This window comes from Meleagris gallopavo, chromosome Z (assembly GCF_000146605.3).
Source record: "Meleagris gallopavo isolate NT-WF06-2002-E0010 breed Aviagen turkey brand Nicholas breeding stock chromosome Z, Turkey_5.1, whole genome shotgun sequence".
In the NCBI taxonomy this organism is placed as follows: Eukaryota; Metazoa; Chordata; class Aves; order Galliformes; family Phasianidae; genus Meleagris; species Meleagris gallopavo.
The window spans coordinates 39,780,225-39,790,110 of NC_015041.2; positions in this window are offsets into that span (position 1 = coordinate 39,780,225).

A 9,886-nucleotide genomic window follows, 5' to 3' on the forward strand; every position below is an offset into this window, starting at 1 on the left:
TACTTTATTCTAGTATGTAATACTGACAATTCATCAGTAAGTTCTGTTTCAGTTTCCATGTATAAATGGCCTCATGCTTACATGCCACCTGGAAACTGGAAGATTGAAATGCATCTAATTAGTTAGTTATTACAGAATAATTACTGAGATTTACTGCAACTTGAGAGCAATTCAATGTAATGGTGTCCTTTTGATAAAAAACAATGCAGAGAAAAAAAATATTTGATTAAAAAGAAAATAAAGTAGAAGAAAAGGGAATATAGGGTTGAATGTGATCATTCTTTTCTGTAAGAGAATCTTTGAGCAAAAATAGTTTTTAATGCAATTTTTTAAAGATAAGCCTGGGGGAACAGGGCACACTCTGTCACAATGAAAAGGTGTGTCTTTGATTTTTACATGTGATGGTGGGATCTTTACAGGGACAGATGTATTGGTTAGCATAAAAGTGAAGTTTTCAGTTGAAACTCAAATGAAACTAGGACCACCATTAATAGCAACTTCAGAATCATCAGTGACAGAATAAATCTTATCCACCTTGAGAGGCTTGGGTTGTTGTTTTTTTTTGATACTATAGACTGCAGCGCTGGTATAATACAATACTGACCACTTGGGCAGGAGGAACTTTCTCTCCAAACTCCTATGTTCCACAGAGACCCGTTCTGCACTATACAAACGGGATATCGTTTAGTCTAATGAGCATCAGGGCTTATGTATCTGCTCTAGTGCAGAAGTGCAGGAAAACCTAGAAGAAAAATGTGCTTGTGCTGGGCTTTGTTGTGGGACATGCAGTAAACTGTGCTTCCCAAGTGTCTGGCCAATTTGCAGAGATTTTTAGGCAACTTCCAGTGAATGGCAAAAATGGTATTTGACACTGAAAGAGACCTTCTAGAATTTCAAATCCAATTCATTGCTGTTGCAGGCAACAATTTCATAATCTCTTCCATCGAGTTCCATCTGAAAAACATGCAGAACCTCTTCATTACTTCAACAAAAAAGCAATTTCAGTAGGTTAGTGCTCTAATGGTTTGAAACCATCCATTCTGAGTGTACTCACACCCCATTTATACCCATTTGTTCTTTGCTTTTCCCAGGGATGAAGACTGCTGTATATTGCAATCATTTTCCCAGACTTTCAATTCCATGGAGCCATTGATTTGCAGTTACATATTTGATGTACATATTTAATGTTTGGATAGCTATTCATGCAAAACCATACAAATGCATTGCGCAATGTAAGAGGTATCATGAGACCTGAAGTTATTTCATAGTCCCTGAAAAATGGCACAGATGCTGTTCCATGAGAACTAGGCTCTACTGCGTTTTGCAAGCACAGCTGGGTCCCCCTGCAGGGAGCTCCTGAAACTGGAGTGAAGTCAGAACAGGGGGAAAAACAATAGCCAAAATAATCATCTGGCCCAGAATTAACCATTTTAGAATCTGAAAACATTCCAGGTACAATAACGTATAAACCCTAGCAAAAGTAAAAACAGCAATCACTTGTAACAGCTTCATTTTTATTAAAAGGTATGTGAGCGCACACATCACACGTGCAATTATGTCAAATCACAAACGGGCATTAAACATCCATGTATGATCAATCACACATAAAAATAAGAAATTCAGAGAATTATTTTAAAATGAAACACTTCAAATCTTGTTGCTCAGCCCGAGCTCACCCAGCTGTGACTGCACCACACAGAACAGCCCACATTTTACAGGACAGACACCATAAGAGGAAGTACTGTCATCTATGAATTCATGTCACTTACTTGAGAATAGCCCTTCATGATTTATTTTCATTCATTCAGCTGAGAACTGCACAATATACAGAGCAAACAAAATATTTTTCACCTCGAAGATGAATGTTGAAAAGTTGTGTTTGTTCCAAAGAAACCCACAACATTTTTGTGTTCTTTCCTCACATAAGGAAAAATGTACTTTAACATAAAATATTTTTAATAAAAATTTTTAAAACCCTCTCTTCACACCATTGTAGTGGCAGTGTATTAAGTAGGGCAAAATTCAGCACATACAGTTTTAATGAAAGGCAGTTCAAAAAAAATAGAAAGTGATACAGCTATGACTAGCATCCCAATAAACAGAAAAATAGTGCTGTTAAACTGGTCAGCGTGCATGTTACCGGTTCCTGGCTTCTATACCAGCCCCAGCTTTTACTGTGCCATATTCTCTATCTGTGGCAACGATTTGGATCAGATCTTGCAGTTGTAACTCAAGCAAAACTCTACTGAATTTTTTCCTGAGTGAGGACTGTGAATTTGGATCAGAGAAGGTAAAAAGAACCTCTACTCTCCTTGCAAAGCTATGTTTATGGATAAGGCAATGAAGACAAGTGACGGAAAGAAATTTACCTGTGAAGGAACAGAAGGCTGCAAAATCTCCTCAGTTTCTGCCTGTCATCAAACCAGCTGCTCACCCTCTCTGCTGTGGGTTTTTCTGTGCTAGGAAAGGGAATGCGTCTCAGTCGCAGGGCTGTAGGTCTATCCTCTCCTCCTCTGTCTTGGGTCCTGTGATGCCCGTTGCCTGCTGCCTGTCCTAGGCTGTGGCTCTGCACTCTCCCCGAGTGCTGGGGCCAGGTGGGTGCTACTGTTGGCTGGGCTGCAGCTTCACTCCTGCTTTCTGCTGCTACAGATAGACTGGCTTCATCCTCCGCTCCTCCGCTGGTGCTGCTGCTTAAATGGCGACTGCACAGCCCATCTAGGCTTTTAACTGCCACCTACTGAGTAACTGTGGAATATGTGTATGGATGCATATGTTACATTGGCTGCAAATTTCTGGCATTCTCCCCAAATGCAGTGCATTTTTACAAATAAACTTCAAGCCTTCCAAATATTTAGTAGTTAAAACTGTAGTTTACTTTAATCTTATACTTTTTTTTCCCCTTTTTTTTTTTTCCCAGTAGCTAAATGGAGCAAGATCACTCCTTTAACTTCAAAAAGCTTACAAAGCCTTTGGTTAGGCTAATCCTCAGTGGCCTAAATCACCGTAGCTCCATCCAAATCAGTGGAGCTCTGCTGATTTATATTAGCTGGGAAATTTGTATTTTAGGTCCAATATTTATTTGCAAAAATACAGTAGAAATGAAACGCTAAAAGCAGATGTTATCCAACAGAGCCTTTCAACATTTCAGTCACCGGAAGCAGATGAGATAAATTTTCTGTGTGTTTTCCTGAGAGCAGAGTAAAATCATTTTCTTGGGTTTTACAGTCAAACGAAAAGTGAGCAAGCACACTGATTTTTCCAACTTAAAATGCAATTTTTTAATGAAAAATCCAGAGACAAGTTCTAGTGCCTCCTTCAGATGTTTATACCCAAATCACCTCCTTGCAATGCCCAGCTTTCTCTCTCCAGAGTAGAAGCGGGCTCTACACAACGTCTGCACATTCCCTCACATGGGTCACAGGTTGTTCTGTGTGACCGAGGATGATGGCACCTCATAACCTTGTGGCACCACAGTTTCTCTCAGTCTGCACACAAAACTGAGCCAAGCTGCTAGCCTGGTGGGGAAAAGGAGCTACCCTGCAGCGATAGGTGGCATCCAGCACCAGGTATGACAGTAAGGAGAGGATATGATTTTTAGATTTGCTGTGACTGTGGTGGGAACCAAAGGTTGAGCAGTAAGCTCACAACAGCTGGTAGGATTTGTTAAATGTCACTCGTGGTAAAGAGAGGCTTTGTTTTGCTCGTTTTCATGAAACATTCATATATCATGTTATTTTGTTTGACACAGAAATGAAAAGGTTTTTCCTTTACATGTGCATTTTGCAGATGTCTGAGAGCATTAGGTTGCTGGATGACCTGTCCTTCTAGCCCTGAGGAGTGATTTGTACTGGGTGCAGGTCTGGTACAGACCAGCCTTGACCCTTGTTCTTCAGGCCGCCAGACAGCAGGTATGGGCCCAGCCATGCCCCAACAGCCATAGGCCTACTGAAGCAGCCTTCCAGCACAGCCCTACCTCAACAATAATCTAACCCTGTGTGCTCTGAGGACTGGCTAATTAGTATACTGAAAGCAAAAAGTGGAGGTATTACAAGACTGCAGTTACTGCAACAAAGCAAAGCTTAATCTACAGGCTGTGTAATATTAGATAAAGATTTGGCTTTTTCCTGGTGCTGCCCATGGCAGCATGCACGTAGGATCTGGCTCTGCTTATTCCAGAGTCTACAGAGCGCTTCTGAAGCTATAAAAAATACATCTTCTCAGTGATTTGCAGGTAGCAGATCTCAGATCTAAGCAAGTATACCCTTACTACCAGTGCAATTTTTAACTTGCCTGAAAAGTGTTAGAAGCATCTGATGAGCATTAGAGTCATAATTTGCAACAACTTTCACTCATTTGATTTACACCACTAGTCAGGGAAATTTTAATTCTTGAATTGTATCCCAAAAAGACAGATGTTCAAACCTTCAAGACCAGGTCTTTTAAAATCCTGATCCTTTCTGAAATACAATTTACGTCAATTGCAACTATCAGCGTAGGCTGCTGTCATTCTACTAACATGTCCAAAATAAAGAGTTCTCTCATTGGCAGACACATCTGCGCTGGTATACACATGCTCGAGTTAAGCAGCTTTCAGTAGGGCTCTCCTCCCACTGCAATCATGGTGAGGTTTTTCTGAGCACAAGTGCAGTGCTAGGCTTGCACTATAAAGCCCTGCAAGGGACACAGGCTGCTGCAGAAGTAATGCTTCCTATTTATTTCTATGGAAATTACAAAAGATATACAGAACACATTAATGCTGTTTGATAGCTACAAAACACTACTTTTCAGCATAGTCACCAACATTTGCTACACATTTTTGCCTGTGATGAACAGGAGTCTGCAAACTGCACTTGTGAAAATGTGTACCAGTGGAGGTGACCCACTGCTGCTACCGCAGCAGTGTCCAATGCTAAGACCATACTCTAGACTGCAGGAGAACCACTGTGGCAAACTGAGAGAGTCAGTGAGAGGGAGAGTAGCTGGTGTTCTGCCAGGAGCTCCAATGAAGTCCCCTAGGAATGCCGCTCCTCCCCTCTGAGAACCTAAAATGCCCAAAAAAGACAATTCACGCAACCAGAACATTAACTCTTTAAGTCCCACTCCCACCAACAACAAAAATCACAAAACCACAACATTCCACCCCTTATTCCACATCACTGCATCATGCTTAACATATATCTACATGCAAACAAGCAGTAATTAACATGCATTACATACACATGTTACTGATGCCACATGGAGTAAGTGGATTGTGCTGGTTACACAACAAGCACAGATGGGAAACCTCAGCCGTTCAGGAATCTTAAAGGTGATTATGGACTGTCCTGAAGGCAAAAAGTTTGGAACATCACCAGGGGAAACAGTATTGCATGCTAAAGAGGCCTTACCATACAGTGAACTACCAGAAAATGAAAAGAAATATGCCCTGTTCACAGATGAATCATGTCGTATTGTAGGGAAGCATTGCAGATGGAAAATTGCTGTGTGGAGCCCCAAACAACAAGTTGCAAAGGCCACCGAAGGAGAAGGAGAATCAAACCAGAGGTGGCCAATTGCTTTATCTTTATACTGCCTCAAAGATGGTGGCAAGTGCCTTACGGGGGTGGTTACAGCAATGGGAACAAAGCAACTGGCAAAGAAGGGGTAAAACTATTTGTGCTGCTGAATTGTGAAAAACATTGTTGCCTGAACAAAGAATATGGTTGTAAAGGTGTGCCATGTAGATGCTCATGTGTCCAACTCGTACTGGAGTTCTAACATATCTGGCACAGCAGCACTCAGTGGGGGTGTGACTTCATTCATTCCACGATAGTCTGTCAGTCTCCATTTTCCACTGGCTTTACACACTGACCATATGGAGCAGTTAAAAAGTGAGTGAGTTTTGCTGATCACTCCCTGACTCTCTAGCTGATGAATCAGCTTATGAATGGGGAGCAAGGAATCCCTGTTGGTGCTGTACTGTGCACCATTTTTGTGGCAATTGGTACCTGCTGCTCTTTCACCTGTAGTAACACCACAATAGACAGATCTTCTGACAAAGAACAGATCTTCTGGCCTGGCAAAACAGACAGCTGCTTAACGTTGTGTGTATCTACAGCAGCTATTCCAAAAGCCCATTAATATCCCTTGGAATCCTTGAAATGCCCCCCTCTGAGATAATTTATACCGAGTATGCACAGAGCCCTCTGGTCAGTCACTATAGGATGCTTCTGCCAGTCTTTACCAGTGAGGCTTATTTCTGCCTCCAACACAGGCAATTCCTGACAGCCCCCAGTTACTCCAGAAATGTAAATCAGTCCTGTGCCTTTATAACCCAAGGGCATCAGAGTGCACTGGGCACCAGCATTCACCAGCGCCTTATATTTCTGTGGGTCTGATGTGCCAGGCCATCACAGCTCAATACACTCTATTATCCTATTCCCTCTCTCCCCTCCCCCTCTCCCCCCCAACTGAGGGCATGGCCCCTCTATTGGTTACCTGCAATAATGGGAGCAATTTCAGTGGTGGTTGATCTGTTTTGTAATTCTCTCACCCATGCTCATAGTGCAGGAGTGGGTTTGTTATGCCACTTCTTCATGTCCTCTCCATGCTCACTTAAGCAGCTCCACAGGGTGGCATGTGACATAGATTTACTGCAGTCATTTGCTCAAGCGGAGAGGTGTTTCCCTTTGATAGCTGAGACATTAATCAGTTCGGTCATCTCTTTCAGCAGACACTTTTGATCATCCTGGTCTTCATCGTGTGTTTCCGATACCGCCACGGGTTCATCACAATTAATCAATAGGGATGATTCCTCCAGCATACCATCTTGTTTTTCTCCATTTTATCTATCATCTTAACTACTTTATCTAGTTTTTCTGTTACTTGGGAGACAGCTGAAATGAAAGCATGGGATGGTAATAATTTTTGTTCAAAATTTTGAAGTGTAATAAAGTGAAGTTCAAAAACTGGTGGTCTTCTGTTTTGATCTCGTTACCTATCAAACATTACTATTAATGTACTGGCGTACCTTTTCGGTGTTGCTCTTGTGAGCTTCAGCCATATATCAGGTGTACTCCTCACTCTCTCAGGATCATGGTCCTGGTGTGGATTGTTAGGAACAAATATGGTATCATACAAAATTTTCACCACAGCTGTTTCTATCAAATATTGAATACCTTTCTTGCAGTATTCCAATTTCTCATCTCAGGCTCCAGATTGTCTTTCAAGGGATATCTTTCCTTCATAGCTGCTAACACTCATTCTCAGAGGGTGCCGGCTCTGTTTTCCAGACATCTACTAATCCCTTTGTCAATAGCTGAGTCTCAGGCAATGCCTCCTAGTTGGTGAGCTTCGTTACCATCTTGAGACATGGCTACTGGCCCCGCTGTCCCAACAGTGAAGCAAACAGGTGACAGTAGTTTCATTTGGGCACCCTGTAAACTCCTTTCTGGAGCCTTGGATTTCAGTCATCTTCAGAGATCAATGAATAGTGGTAACAGTGACTCCCTCCTCCTCACTCTCCTCTCCGTGTCTCTTAGTTTTCTCATTTGCCTTTCTCAGTGATGGTGGTTTTAGGGAGGGCCCCTCACCTGGATCTTCCTCTACTTCCTCCGCTTCTTCTTTCCATTCTAGACATGAGGACACCCGTTTCCATTTCTGCACTCCACAGGGGAAACTGACATTGATACTGGTGCTTCCTGTGATCAGTTGAGTTTGACTTGGAGACTTCCCCCTTTGTTCAGATCTCAGTTTGGAAACTCTTTCTCTCCAGAATAGTATTATATAGAGCTAGGTAATCACAAGCCAAGCCTGAGATAAGCCATTCCTCCTAGGATCTTCCTAAGCCACACCATCCCTTACTCAAATTCTCGCTTAGTTTCTTGGGATCCCACAGTATCCAAGAGAGAAATCCCATGACACCGAGGGTCCCCATACTTCTAATCTCTTTCCTAAACCTCTCCACATTCCCTAACACTCCACATTCTCTGGCTTTGGGAAAAGGTTCCTCCACATAATGTAAATTAGCATTGCAGAGAATACATTCAGAGAGACTGATTACACAGTCCCTGAGGTACTAGCCATTTTGTGGCCCCACCAGCCCTGGCCTGTGACTAATAAGGCAAGGCACTTGTGGCCCATGCACTCTGGGAGAGTGGGAGAGGGGGAAGGGAGATAGGGAAGTAGCAGATGGGTCTAAAAAAAACAGAACAAGAAAAACAACAGGAACAACCTGAGGTGGAACAGTAATTTACTAAATCCAACAAAATTAAAAGAAATGAGAGAGAAAAAGTGTCCAAAGCTAAGATCTTACTTTAGATTGCAGGGGAACCATGTGCTTTCTCTGCAGCAAACCAAAAGAGTCAACGAGAGGGAGAGTGGCTGGTGTCCTGCCAGGAGTTCTACCTTTCTTCCTCTGCAAGCAAAGTCCTCCAAGAATGCTGCTCCTCTCCTCCCCTCCAAGAACCCAAAATGCCCCCAGAAAACAATCTGTGGAACCAGAACAGTAACATTTTAACTCCCACTGTTTTACATGATGTTATGAGGTGGAATACCAACAACAAAAATCACAAAACCAAAACACCACTGCTCAAATGTACCACCCACTGCCTCACTGTGCTCACATCCACTGGTTGGTCTCCATAAACATTCAGCAAGCGTGGATGAATGGCAATGGGTGCTATTTTTTCTTCACAAAGGAATTCAGCAAAGGAACACACCTTTGCTTCACATGCACTTCCATGTCAGATGCCATTTTGTCAGACTGCCCCTGTGCTGCCATCTGTCACACTGCAACAAAATGTAATGGAATATGGTGGAAAGGTTCAGTCTCTAATTCTGTACCACCATCCACCTCTGACATTGTGGGCCAACATGATAAAATAGAAGGCATTACTTTCAGAGCAACCCATGTATTTTGGTGTGAGATTTCCTTTCCTACATATGCTGAAAATGAGCATGACAATTTCTGCCCTCAGCTATGGCTTTGTAGGCTTTGTAACACTGTTGTATTCAATAGTGTTACCTAGGTATTCCAGGATATGCAGGCACAGGAAATGTGTGTTTCCCAGGTGTGCGTCACCTCACTGTAAAACCAGCGTAATCCCAGCAAATTCCAAAGGCCTAACCCAGCCCAGAAACAACAATATACGAAATTCCCCACCCAGGCTGTAGGAAGCACATTGCATTGCGCTGGGTGCCAGCTCTGGGCAGAGGTGATACAGCCTCACAGAGGAAGCCATGCAGCCATGTTTGCACCTCAGTGCCTCTTACAGGTTTGTGGTTTGCAGAACTACAGGGATCACAGAAGCAACATTAAGTTCTTCATCCTGACATGCAGTCAGTCCTGTTTCATTAGTGCATTATATCCCTCACAGTGCTGGTCACACTGAAGAAATGTCCTTCCCGAAGGACCTCTGTGGTAAAGTCCCAAAATACAGTGTGCTCCATGCATTGCTCAGTGCAAGGGAAAGTGGAGAGGGCAACATACAAAGCCCTTTGAGACTGCTTCCATAAAACTAACATTGTCGACAAAAACCTCTTGCATGCTACATGATTTTTGTGGTTCTGTACTGCACATGAACAAGAGACTTCCTTAGTTAGCAAAATATAACCTGTCTAAAGATTGAATGCACATCTATCATAAAACTATACATGCACTGAAAAATACTTTATTACATTTCTAAATTATTAAAAATTCTCTGAAGCAAAATATAGCATTTCTATCTCCATAACATCATGGAATCATAGAATCATAGAATTGGAAAAGATCTTCAAGATCATCAAGTCCAACCACAACCTAGGCATACTACCCTAACTCTAATAACCCTCTGCTAAATCATGTCCCTGAGCACCACATCCAGGTGGTTTCTAAACCCATCCAGGGATGGTGACTCAACCACCTCTG